Below are 14,498 nucleotides of genomic sequence, written 5' to 3'. Positions count from 1 at the left end.
TCCATCATTATCTTTTTAGGATCTTACCAAAGCACTAGGAAATCACATATATTTTTTCAAATGACACTCTGAATACCCATCATTATCAGAATATAATTGATAAACTATGTTTCTCTCTTCTGAAATGTATTTCCTCTGATTCCTACCTGTATAGGTAGCATCCATTCTTCAAGGTTTATCACACATGAAAAATGTTTCAGTGGTTTGTTTCGTCCACAGATTTGCTACAAATAGTCTCTGTCTCTTTTTGAAGTTGTATTGCTTTGGAGTTATACTGCCTGTTAACATCTGGCTTAATTAGGATTTTTAAAAATATATTGTCCAGTCTCTCTGTAGTGTCTTAACCCTAGGATTGTATCTGTAAATGCCTCTAGTGTTCGAGCAATAATCTTGAGTATATGAGCATCACAGTATTATTCAAGATTATTATGATTTTGTGGCTCTTTATTGAAACATGCCTTCTTCATGCCTATGCTGTGTGTTTAGGGGTGCGTGTGTGTGTGTGTGTGTGTGTGTGTGTGTGTGTGTGTTTTAACAGGGTAGGGGTAAGGAGAAGATCATCCATGAATCAAAAGTGTTGAGCAAAGTGAAAAACTATAAAAAACAAAAAACAAGCAAACTCTAAAATTTGGTAGCTAATCATGATATTATTTCTCATGATTCTCTGAAAGAAAAGAGATTTATTGACAAAAGAAATATGTCTTATAGTTAGAAAAGATTTCCAAAAGAGAACTTTTCTATAAAAGTGGTTTCATATTTTTTAGTTGTGAATGCTCTTGATCTTTTGGCTTGTTATAGAATGAGCCCTACCTCTTAGAAACTTTAGTCATTATGGTTTGGCAGATACCAATTTGTGTGTCGTGAACAGTAGGGATGTCATAGCTGTTTTCAGGATATAAAAATAGCTGAATTCCTAATAGTAGCTTGCATATACCTCTTTATAGAGGCTTTCAGGATAAAGAACTTTGTCCACCAGAATTTTCCAAGCAGTGGGGTGGTGAGCAAGGTGATTGGGGATAGAGATATATATTCATCAAAAGTGTAGGTGAGTGGTATAGGCAGAGAGAAAATAATTTTTATTACTGAAAAACATGCCCATAAAGAGACTGCATCAATAGCAGTGGGGGGAATTGGAGACTCTTGTTCTTGTTAAGAGTGGGAAACTTTGGGAGGAAGAAACTCACCTAAAGAGGATTTGTCTGAAGTTTTCGTTTAATACTCTATATAAATCCTCTTTATGTTCCCCAATGAAGAGACCTGTGATTGCAGATACAGTTTTCTTCAAGGCTTCTGGATGGACAGAAAGATGGTTTCAAGACGGCCAACTGGATTTGGGTTATAATAAAAGATATTTGTTTCATTTCATATTTGAAGAGAGCTCACTTTGTTTCTATGAGCGATCAGGTAGATTTTCATTTATTTGAATTTACTGTCTCCTTACTCTGAAAAAGCAAATGTAAGGATGTGATGGCATGCCATAGTAGAATATTGATACACACAAATTATATAAATTACTTATTAAATAATGCTGCTAGACTAAAAATAGTAATTTAGGTGTATTTAAGTAAATTCAATAGAAAAGGCTAACAGATGATAGGCTAGTTCTATTTTTAGTGTTTTCAGGAGCCTCCATGCCGTTCTCCAGAATGGCCACAACACCTGTTTGAATGTATCGTACTAAGCGGGATAAAACAGTCAGAGAAAGACAAATACTATATGATTTCACTCATAAGTGGAATTTAAAAAAACAAAACAGATGAACATAGGGGAAGGGAAGGAAAAATAATATAAAAACAGAGAGGGGGAAACAAACCATAAGAGACTCTTAAACACAGAAAATGAACTGGGGGTTGTTGGAGGGGAGGTGCATGGGGGTGTGGGCTAGATGGGTGATGGGCATTAAGGAGGGCTCTTGTTGGGATGAGCACTGGGTATTGTATGTGAGTGATGAATTAGTGGGTTCTACTTCTGAAACAAATACTACACTGTATGTTAACTAACTAGAATGTAAATTAAAAGAAAGACTAACATAAACAAAAATATAATTGTACATAAGAAATTACTCAGAATGTAACATACCTAATGAGACTAACTTGTGAATTTGTTCATGCCTATGTCAAAATCATGGTTAAAAATGAAAGGTGGATAGTTAATTATTCAGATATTTACAACAAAATGGGCAACCTAAATATGTTACTAAACACAGAAGACTGAAGGAGAGAGGAAAATACAGAGACTACATAAGAAGTTTTTGTTTGTTTGGGGGAAATCATGCTAACTTGATAACATAAGATAGGAAATATAAATAAGGGATGTTCTGCCTGATAATCGTTCAAAAGAAAAAAGAACATAGATTCCTTATTTTCATTAGCTGAAGATGTGGATACATGCCAATGTTACACTCAGAGCATAGCGACTGGCTTTTTAGAGCACATCAATCCCCCTTTTGAGATGGATTGCTTGTTGGTGTTCAGGTTTCAGATCTATGAAGGATGGACAGCAGGCATTGCCATTTAGAGGGTGTGAAGGGCAGTTTCAGATGTTCACAACATTAAATGTAGTACAAAATATTGTCACTACTACTGAAGACGGATTTATCTATACTTCATCCCTTGAACTCTAATTCTGCAATTTTATTTACCATTAACCAAAATCCATCTTAGATAGTTATTAGATGATAAAGTCTTTTTTTTAACTTGTGTTAAAAATATGCCTTTCTTTACTTCGTAGTCTTCCTTGGAACCATAGAAAGAAGTCCAGCCTCTTTCCCAAGAGAGCTATTCAGGGTTTGAAGTCAGTTATGTGTCCTTCAGTAATTTCTTCTACAAGCTGTGCCTCCATTTCGAGTATCAATTCCTCATGTATGGTTGTTATTACTGTAAAAGTCATTCCCGAGTGTTCCTTTTACCTTATAAAAATGTGAGGTTCTGCAAAAGAATAGAAACTTTGGGGGCATCTGGGTGGCTAGGGTGGCTAAGCTGTTGACTTTGGCTCAGGTCATGATCTCACAGTTGTTGGGTTCGAGTCCCACGTCGGGCTCTGTGTTGACAACTCAGAGCCTGGTGCCTCCTTCAAAACCTGTGCCTCCCTCTCTCTCTGTCCCTCCCATGCTCATTCTCGCTCTCTCGCTCGCTCTCTCTCTCTCTCTCTCAAAAATAAACAAACATTAAAAAAGGAAAAAGGGAATAGTAACATTGGGGTCAAATTGCTCTGTTGCTTATAAGCCATGTGACTTGGGCCTAATTTAATCTCACTGTACCTATTTTCTCACCTGTAAAGTGGGGATAATGCTAATACTTTTGCCTCATAAAGTAGTTTCTGTGAAGATTAAATGGGTTAATTTTGCTACAGCACATATGTAAGTGCTAAGCGTTACTATAACTGCTGTAAAAATTGTTGTCGTAAAATATCTCTACCCTTATTCTCAACAGTGTTCAGCATGCACGATTTGCATTGTATGCATAGTCAACTCACTGACTATTAGGACAGTCTCACCTTGAGTCCCCACGCACACTGCAATGGCATCCCTGCTAATCTTGGATCCCCTCATGCTGAGTCGATTCATTTGAGCTGAGTGTGGGATGTTATATTTGTCTACACTACACTTTTCTTAGTATCAGCCTATAGTTGCATCCTCGCACATTTGGTTGGATCCTGATTTTTGTCATTTGAGGCTTTAGGTTTTCTAAAAAATAATTTAGCAAACTACATTGACCTATATATTTAATATACAGTCTACACTTTAATTCTGGTCATAGGTAATAAAAGTTAGGAAGAATTAGGCTAAGAAGACGCATGTAGGGAATGGCCATGAAAGATTTCCTGCAGATTGAAATTGCACACATTTTAGATACTTTGACGCACTGCCCTTCTGAAAATTATTGGTCCAAATGTCCTGATATTAGCCTACTTGTGTCTGTATAGTTATCATGTTTCTGTAAGAATTTAGAAAATTTCCTTTGTGATAAATACACCATGATGAATATCACATACATAAGGGCCACTGGACTCTCATCATCTCCTAATCTCTTCACCCTAGGAAATAAATGAGTTCAGTGTGTAGTAACTTGTTTTTAATGCAGCTGTGCAAGTTTTAAGTGTGTATCTTTCCAGACAGTCTATTCCTGTCCCTTAAACAAAGAGCTGTAGAACCAATATTGGGATTGATTTTTAGACTACATCTGATATTTGGGTTTCCTTCTTTGAAAGTAATGAATATTTTTCCATTTTCTAGCCTTCTCGTAGTTTTATTCTAATTTCTCAAATTATCAATATTGGTGATTTAGTAAAACCTTGACACAGTGTTCTCAGAATATCAAAAGATAACGAATGACCGGGCTAGGAGACTGCTGAACTCAGAGGAACTTCGTGGTTTTGCACACTGTAGGCACTCCCTGATACAGTTAGGGGAGAAAGGAATGATTCTGGGGGTACGGAATTATCATGACATTTCACTTCAAGACAGAAAACTTGGATTCTAAAACCTGGAACTGACAACATGACCAATTTCAGTAACTTAGGGATCCCTAGTGTGCTAATTCCCAAGTTATTTAAATCCTCAAATAATCCATGATGTATCCTTACTTTTCCTGTACATTTTCCATTAAATACTCTGCACAGGGTTTTTCCAGCCATTTCAAACTTTCAGGTCAATTCCCCTGCATACACAATAGACCACATCTCACATAAGCAAGAGACTTGGCCGCAGGGTTCTTGCCCCTTTTTTCTTTTTCTTTTTTTTTTAAATATGAAATTCATTGTCAAATTTCTTTCCATACAACATCCAGTGCTTGTCCCAACAGGTGCCCTCCTCAATGCCCATCACCCACTTTCCCCTCCCTCCCACCTGCCGTCAACCCTCAGTTTATTCTCAGTTTTTAAGAGTCTCTTATGGTTTGCCTCCTTCCCTCCCTGTAACATTTTTCCCCTTCCCCTCCCCCATGGTCTTCTGTTAAGTTTCTCAGGATCCACATAAGAGTGAAAACATATGGTATCTTCCTTTCTCCGTATGACTTATTTCACTTAGCATAACATTCTCCAGTTCCTCCATTGCTCTCCAGTTCTCTCCATTGCTACAAAAGGCGAGATTTCATTCTTTCTCATTGCCAAGTAGTATTCCATTGTGTACATAAACCACAATTTCTTTATCCATTTGTCAGTTGATGAACATTTAGGCTCTTTCCATAATGTGGCTATTGTTGAAAGTGCTGCTATAAACATTGGGTACAAATGTCTCTATGCATCAGCACTCCTGTATCCCTTGGGTAAATTCCTTGCAGTGCTATTGCTGGGTCATAGGGTAGATCTATTTTTAATTTTTTGAGGAACCTCCACACTGTTTTCCAGAGTGGCTGCACCAGTTTGCATTCCCACCAATAGTGCAGGAGGGTTCCCGTTTCTCCACATCCTTTCCAGGGTCTATAGTCTCCTGATTTGTTCATTTGAGCCACTCTGACTGGCGTGACGTGATATCTGAGTGTGGTTTTGATTTGTATTTCCCTGATGAGGAGTGACATTGAGCATCTTTTCATGTGCCTGTTGGCCATCTGGATGTCTTTAGAGAAGTGTCTATTCATGTCTTCTGCCCATTTCTTCACTGGATTATTTGTTTTTCAGGTGTGGAGTTTGGTGAGTTCTTTATAGATTTTGGATACCAGCCCTTTGTCTGATATGTCATTTGCAAATATCTTTTCCCATTCCGTTGGTTACCTTTTAGTTTTGTTGATTGTTTCCTTTGCAGTGCAGAAGAGTTTTATCTTCTTGCCCCTTTTTTTCTAAGGTTGTCTTCCCCTTTCTCTCTCTCCTCTCCATTTTCCTTACTAACTTGTAGTTATCTTTAAATGTTTTTTAAAGATGCATTTATTTTTGAAAGAGAAAGAATGATTTGGGGAGGGGTAAAGGGAGAGGGACAGAGGATTCAAAGCAGGCTCTGCACTGACAGCACAGAGCCCAATTCAGGGCTCGAACTCACAAACTGTGAGATCATGACCTGAGCCGAAATTGGATGCTTAACCAACTGAACCACCCAGGCACTCCACTTTTGTTATCTTTAATGTTCATCTCTTAAGTCACCTCCTCTAGGATGCCTTCTTGTACATAGTCACTTGCCATGCCTCCACCCACCGAGTCTATGTTGTCTAGAGCCATGTGGCCCCATCCCTCCCTTCATGGCATCTGTGAAACACTTACCACCCATCCTTTTCACAGCTACTTCACCCATCTAAGACCCCAATGTATCCTAATAACAATAAGAAAATATAGTAACTATGCTCTATTAAGTGCTTGTAATGTACACATGTATATATAAACATATATCTATCAATATAAAATGCATATTTATATATAGATAGATACAGGTATATAATCAGCATCTCTATGAAAGACTTCTATAACAAATAATTGAAATAGAAGATTGAATTCACCTGTCCAAATCACACAGCTCTCAGGGAATGAGCCTAGAATTCCTTGCATATAGCTACCTCGTAACTACATTAATTCTTTAAAAATCCAAGAGGAAAAGCAGTTCCCAAATGGTCAGCGTATGAAATAACAGCACCCCCTTTGCATTTACTTGCTGAGAAATAAGTAAATAGACCCAAGGATAATATACTGGAGACATTCTTGATTTTGACACACAAAAACCTCATTGTTTTATGCCCCCCCCAAAATGCTCAGCTTGTAATGGGTGCTCAAAATATTTGTTGATGGGGGCACCTGGGTGGTTCAGTTGGTTAAGTGTCCGACTTGGGCTCAGGTCATGATCTCATGGTTTGTGAGTTCGAGCCTCGCATCAAGCTCTGTGCTAACGGCTCAGAGGCTGAAGCCTGCTTCGGATTCTGTCTCCCTCTCTCTCTGCCCCTCCCCTGCTTGCGCTCTGTCTCTCTCTTTTAAAATTTTAAAAATAAGCAAACATTTAACAAATTAAAAAATATATAATGTTTTATTTATTTTTGAGACAGAGACAGAGCATGAACAGGGGAGGGTCAGAGAGAGAGGGAGACACAGAATCCAAAGCAGGCTCCAGGCTCTGAGCTGTCAACACAGAGCCCCACACGGGGCTCAAACTCAAAAACCACAGGATCATGACCTGAGCCGAAGTTGGACACTTTACCGACTGAGCCACCCAGGCGCTCCAAACATTTAACAAATTTTATAGAAAAGCTATTTGTTGATGGAATTTGTCGTTTTTAGGGCATTTCAAAAGAAACGCTAGCAGCGAAGGAGATTCACGGTCTGCTTGCTTTGTGAAGTCCGGCCTGAGACCCCACTTAGCTGTTCTGTGCCACCGCATACCTCTATTTGTGTGATGTAACTTCATCAACCCTTAACCCACTATAAACAAGAATTAGCCTTGACCTGAAAACCAAATAAATATGCATGAAAAGGTTCCTCAACTTCGTGTTGATTTTGCATATGTGTTCAGAGTACAGCATTAAGTTCAGTATTCCCAGGATACCGCAGTCCATGGTGAAGGCAGGATTACATTAAAGGGCATGTCCTTGGTGACTGCCTAGAGCTCTGAACTTAGCCGCCCGCTTACAACTCTGACAGATTGTGATGGAAATGTATATTTATATTACTGACTTCAAAAAAAGCATTTCATTAGGAATGGAAGGCCAGGGTGTTTCAATGGTATGAAAGAAACAGGGTGCATGGGGATATGCACTGTTTGAGTACAAAGTCTTGCGAGATATATGTATGTGCGTGTATAAACATGTATGCACATACGTGTACACATGTGCTACATGTATATGTAACATATTTCACAGGAAGATATTTACAGATTTTACAGGCAGAAAGGATCAGTATAAATGGAATTTCCTACGTTCAGGATCCTGTGCTCGAGTGTGCACTAATTCTTTACCTGGACTCTGTTCACTGAGTTTTACCAAAGACTGTGCAATGAATACGTGTGATTTTATTGGAAAGAGATTTGTTTTCACCTCTAGGCTATGCCATTGCCCCTTTGTTACGTGTGTGTGTAACTTAGGAGTTTTCCCAGTACATGATCATTTGGTCTGTTTGCTTTATTTTCTGATTTAGAAGATACATGCAAAAGTGGCATATTTAGCTCGTAATGTTATCATTTGGGAACTCATTAACATTTTAGAGTCTTAGAGATTTGTAGAGATGCTAATTCAGTCATTAGGGGTATTTATCTCACTCTTAGAAATACATGTGATGTGTGTATGTGTATCCCACAAGCCAGAATGTTTGTGTGTGTGTGTGTGTGTGTGTGTGTGTGTGTGTGTGTGTGTGTACACATCGGCTTCAGCCCTTATGCTTATCCATAGAGCATGCTTCTATTTTAAGATCAAGCTTGACAACCTAAAGATACTCCCTTAGACAATTGTAATGGTCACAATGTCAGGAAGACTTACCCTTCCTTCACCGAAGACAAGGCACACATTTCGCTTAAGTTAGTCCCAATTCTGTCACTTCAGCCATCTGCTTGTGTGAACAGTGGGCAGGCTGGGCCAGTCACCCTTGTTTTCTGCACTTTCACTCAGCAGTGCTAACACTACTGTCAGTATATGTGATGAGAGAAGATGCAGAAATAGGGGCGTAAAAGAAGGATTTCAAAGCCCCAAAACCAACTATACAAAATAGTAACGGATTATGAGTGCTCTTACATCATAAGTGCAGATGCAAATTAAGCACATCTTGGGTTACAGGTGCAGACAGTTTCACATAGCCCAGAAAAAAGGTAATATTTAATTTCATACATCAAGCATATGACAAAGGTTTGAAAGAGTGAAAACTGATTTTTCTTATCTGCAAATGTGACCCAAGTGAAACCTAGCTTTAAAATATATATTTGAAGGGCAAGCATCCTTTAAAGCAACTCTTTCTCTAAATTTGTATTTTGTATAAAGAATTGTTTGCCATTGATCCACCTTAACAAATCACATGTTTTCATTATTTCATACTCCTTTCTAATTTTTATTCGTGTGCACATACCTTTTAACATAGCATCATAAATTTGTTTTTGTGGTCTATACATTTTACTTAATTTATTAATCATAGCCTTCTTCCATGTGGTTTCAAAGTGGTCACAATTATAATTGTATAATGAAATAGTACCCTGTCATACATTTTCTCGTTTTAATTTATTGTGTTATTATGGATTCTATGATACTGCCTCACCTTGCCCTGTTAAAAGAATTCCAAGGACTGTCGTTACTAGGTAGAAATGTATAAGTATTTTTATAACTCACATCAAACACATGTGAAAGTGACAATATTGTGATTTAGGATGAGCAGGGTCAGGAAATTTTGTAACTGATAGATGTTGAAGTACTCTACCTAAACAGCTTAAAACAAACGTAGGTTTTTCTACTCCCAAAGTCCTATGAGCAGTAGTTGTCAGAATGATTCTAAATGTCTGAAACTAAAAAGGCTTCTCAACAAGACCTGTGAAGTTCTCCCTATTGATTTTCACTATTTAGCAACACTGGGAGTTAGTGACATCAAGAATTAGCAGTGTTGGGGGACGGGAGAAGGGGATTTTTATCAACTTGGCAGTTATACCAAATGTAGGCATGGGGGTCTTTAACATTTCTTAATCTAAATTGGAGAACTTAATGGCCCGTTCTATTTAGAAATCTTGAATGAAAGTTTGTATAGCTGCATGGGGTATTTAGTTCTTAGCCAATATCTTAACATAATTTAGCAATCATTTATTAAGTGCCTACAATGTGAAAACACATTGTAGATCCCGGGGATATGCAGATAAGGCAAAGTTATTGCCCACTTGAAATTTGTATTTACTCCCTACTTATTGAAGAAAGACAAAGAGTCTCTGTACCTTGTCAAAATGCATTTACTTTAACAGTTAGTTACTGATTATTTTACTGAAGGCTCCATGGAAAGATGAAATGTTTTACATTGCACTCCCGACAGGAAAACAATGAAAATCCCTTTGAAAAACTAAAATATTCCCAGGGGATAGTATAACAGATACTGACACTTCCCTCCTACATGAAAAAAAAAAAATAAAATAAAAAAATAAAAAAATAAAATAAAATAAAATATGGAAAACAGCACTTATCATGCATTGGAGATTAGGACAGAGATTCCTGTGAGAGGGGGAACATTAGGTGATAACTATGACTGCCCTGAGTTGTGGTCTGGAGACTTTCCACGCTGTGCTGTTGAGGAGTGACCCAGGTGCTGCCTGGAAACTTCTGCATTCAGAGACACAAGTAGGTGGCTAAGAAGGCTAATACAACTGGAGTTCACAGGACACAGGACTGGAAAGAAAAGAGCTTCCCAAAGAGAAGGCTCCTGAGGCTTGGAATCCTCTCCAAATCTTCTAATTTTTTTTATTGTGCTGTATTATCTTTAATTAAGTACAAAGGCTTCCTATTAAGTCACCTAGAGACCATTTTACCCACTGCTCTGTTTGACCACCAGTCTTTTGTCTCTTTCTTGAGCAATGGTGAGGCAGATACCCTTTACATGGGTAAGAGAAATCCATGGCTTGTTGCCTTTGCCAATAACAAAAATATTGGAGAACTGGGTGGCAGAGCTGTTGCCATTGGCAGTGAACTATATCCAGAGAACCATAGTGCCTTTCTCGGGCACCGATCACACCAGTTCTTCCCAGGTTAGCACCTCTAGTCACCATACATAGATTACCAGTGTCAAACCTGATGAAATCAGTAATCTTTGCAGTCTCCAAATCAATCTGAATGGTGTCCTTCACCTTGGTGAGGGGATCAGGATAGTAGATAGTGCCAGCATCATGGACCACCAGGTGAGGGGTTCCTTTTGTCCACACAAAGATCTCTCTCACTTTGCACAACTTATACTTGGCCTCCTCAGGTGTCATCCAAAGAACAGAAACAACCCTTGGTGTCATACAGATCAGATGGAAATTCTCCCCAGTCTTTGAATGCTGCTAACATACATAAAACCAGCAGGGTGGGTTATATCAGCTCAGACCTTGCCATCAATCTTAATAAAATGCTGTATCAGATCTTTACTTCATCTCCTGTTAAGGCATACTTAAGTCTGTTCCTTAGGAAAATGAGGAGAGGAAGACATTCTCTCAGCTAATGGGGACCTGTAGATGGTTGAGGGACAAGCACACTGGTCAGTTTATCCAGCATCCAATGCTTTGAAGCTGTTACACACTTCAGATGCTCCTTGGGACCACAAGCCATGGCTGCACCAGGCACAGAAAGAAGACTGCCTCCTTCCAGTACCTGAGAAAGAGACTGGAGTCCTTTCCAAGTCCTAAGTTGAATATTGACTGGTGCAAGCATGTGAGGAAGCTGTCTGAGGCTGTGTAAAGAACCTGACAAGAATAGGGGAATTCTTTTCAGGGTCCACATAGGACCAAAGATAGTTTATGTTCTAACTATCCAGAGTGTAAAACTCTGGTTTCCAGAGTGGGGAAAAAAAAATTCTACATAGGTTAGGGTACTCAGAAGGATATTCTAATAAGTGGGGATAATTAGTATTCAGAAAGATATTATCTTCGTTGTGGTTAAAAGTCGTCATAGACTGAGCAGTACTCTGGACACAGCTAACAAATCAAAAAGCCATTCCAGAAAGAATCACACTAGTTCCAAGTAATGTGCCTACTTTCTAGAATAATGCTGGAGAGCATTTAGAGGAATATGAAGCCATCCATGATTCAGCAAGGTAAAACACATAATGTTCAGCATGAAATGAAATGTTATATTGGTATTGAAAGAAGAAAGATGCTGTGACTCACCATAATATAGTAAAAAATAATAGAAATTGACATAATAGAAATTGACAGATTATAGATATGATAGAAGTTATGGACAAGGACACTAAACAGTACAATTACATCTGAAGTATATAAGATGGCACACGGAGAATACTTTGGACGAGATCGAAAGAAAATTAAACACTGTGAAAGAAAAGGCCAGAGGAAGTGAAGATAGGGTAATGGAAACTACCTGAAATGTGATAGAGAGGTAAAAGACTAGAGACACGATAATGAAAACATCAGTGAAGTGTCATAGGATAATATCGAGTGGTCACGTAAAATTGTACCTGAAAAAAGAGTGACGGAAAACATATTTTATGAAATAATGTCTGCACGATTTCCAAATTTGATGCAAATTATACAACAATGGATTCAGGAAACTCAACAAATGCCAAACATAAGAAACACAGAAAACAAGGCATATCATACTGAAATTCCTCAAAATCAAGGATAAAAATAAAAGCCTAAAAGCAATCTTAGTAAAGCAGTTAAAGATAAAATGGCAATAGATCTCTCATCTGAGACAATATAAGCAAGAAAACAATGGAAAAGCATGTTTAAAATCCTGCAAGAGTGGCGCCTGGGTGGCTCAGTCAACTGAGAGTCTGACTCTTGATGTTGGCTCAGGTCATGAACTCACTGTTCATGGGTTCAAGCCCTGCGTCAGGCTCTATATTAACAATGCAGAACCTGCTTGGGATTCTCTCTCTCCCTCTCTCTCTGCCTCTCCATCACTCTCTCTCTCTCTCTTTCAAAAATACATAAACTTTAAAAATAAAACCCTGAAAGGAAAACAACTGTCAACCTATAGACCATACTCTATCTTTAAAAAATGAAGGTGACTAGAGACTGTCTCATCACTAGCAGATCTATAAATTTAAAAAAAAATAATAAAATAAATGTTTAAAAACACCTTCCAAGTAGAAGAAAAAAAAATACAAGGTCTAAGTCTGGATTTGTACAAAGGAATGAACAGCTGCATAAATTGGAAATGTATGGAAAGTATTTTGTATTTTATTAAAAAGCCTCTTTAATTGATAATTGACTTTTTGAATTAAAAATAGTACAAATGTACTGTGGCACTTGTAAAGGTAAAATATGTAGAGATAAAGTATGTAAAAAACATATAACAAAGTTTGGAATGAGGAATTGTAAGTATACTATTATACCGTACTTGTGCTGTAATACTGTACTTGAAGTGGTCAAGTCTCACACAAAAGGAGACTGGGGTAAGCGAAAATTGTATTATATAAACCCTATTACCAGGTAGATTGATAAATAGTGGTATGTCCAGACAATGGAATACTAAGAAATTTAAAAAAAGAAACTATTGATATACATAATAAAATATTCATTTAATATTCATTTAAATATTAAAATAACTTTATTCAGTGAAAAAGGCAACACAGAGAAAACATACCATGTAATTTCATTCATGCAGTTTTTAAAAAGTGCAAACCATTCCACAGTGACAGAAGGCCAGTCAATGGTTGTCTGGGGATGTAGGTGGGAGTGAGTGTGTAAGTGATTGGAAGAAAAAGGGAAGGAGGGGTCACAGAGGAGCCCACGGAACTTGTGGAGGTAATAAGTGTAATCATCATCTTTTTTTTTTTTTAGGTTTTATTTATTCATTTGGAGAGAGAGAGGGGGGTGGGGCATAAAGAGAGGAAGAGAGAATCCTAAGCAGGTGCCATGCTGTCATCACAGATCCCAACCTGGGGCTCAATCCCATGGCCTCTAGGATCATGACCTGAGCCAAAATTAAGAGGGAGTTGGACGCTCAACCAAGTGAGCCACCCAGGTGCCCCGTCATCATTATCTTAATTGTGGTGATGGTTTCCAGGTTCATGCATGTGGCAGGATCTCTCAACTGGTAGCTTTAAAGCACGTGCCATCTGAAGTATAACAGTGTCTCAAAAAATATGTCAAAAGCAAAAAGTTGGTTTTTACAACCAACCCGCCAAACAACAAAAGCCCAGTTCTTCCTTCCACAGTTTTTCTAGCCTGCCATAGTATCTTTCCATCAAACACAGCCTAGAACAAATTTTCCTTAATTTACTTAGTAATCTGCCTCTTGTTCTCAGCAATCACAACTCAGCAGAGCCTGTGTAGTTACTTGAATGTTGCTGACCACATTCCTTTAGAATATTCTTTAATGACTAGTGATTGCAATCTCTGGTTTACATGTGAAACTTCATTCTAATATACATAGTATGTGTGTATATATATATATGTATATATATGTGTGTGTATACATATATATGTATGTATACACACATAATACATACCTAACAACATGCATATGCTGATTACATATGACATGTATATTATAGAATATAGAATATATATTTCACGTGGTATATGTGTATATGTGTGGGTGTATTGTATATAAATATAAATACACACAAAGACAGAGCTATACTCTGTTGTGATGGTAACAATTTTGACATGTTTCTTCATGAGTAAACTACTTAAAGGGTTATGTGAAGTCATGTTACTAAGTTCATTTTACTGTAGATTCACAGGAAAAGCTTTTTTAATGTTATTTTTTTTTATTTTTGAGAGAGAGAGACAGAGACAGAGCACGAATGGGAGAGGGGCTGAGAGAGAGAGAGCGACGCAAAATCTGAAGCAGGCTCTAGGCTCTGAGCTGTTAGCACAGAGCTTGATGCAGGGCTTGAACCCATGAACTGTGGCATCATGACCTGAGCTGAAGTTGGACACTCAACTGACTGAGCCACCTAGGTGCCCC

General features: G+C 38.0%; 1 protein-coding gene and 1 pseudogene across 11 annotated transcripts in view; one reads left to right on the top strand and one right to left on the bottom strand.

Moving 5' to 3' along the window:
- PCDH15 (protocadherin related 15) overlaps positions 1 to 14,498 on the top strand; it is a 1,681,879-nt gene that overhangs the window by 598,762 nt on the left and 1,068,619 nt on the right. The gene's annotated exons all lie outside the window — the stretch shown is intronic.
- On the bottom strand, positions 10,390 to 11,168 carry LOC109254925 (40S ribosomal protein S4, X isoform-like; annotated as a pseudogene).

This window comes from Panthera pardus, unplaced genomic scaffold, assembly GCF_024362965.1.
Source record: "Panthera pardus isolate Hobbes unplaced genomic scaffold, ASM2436296v1 HiC_scaffold_22, whole genome shotgun sequence".
In the NCBI taxonomy this organism is placed as follows: Eukaryota; Metazoa; Chordata; class Mammalia; order Carnivora; family Felidae; genus Panthera; species Panthera pardus.
This window is presented reverse-complemented; position numbering and strand designations above follow the sequence as displayed.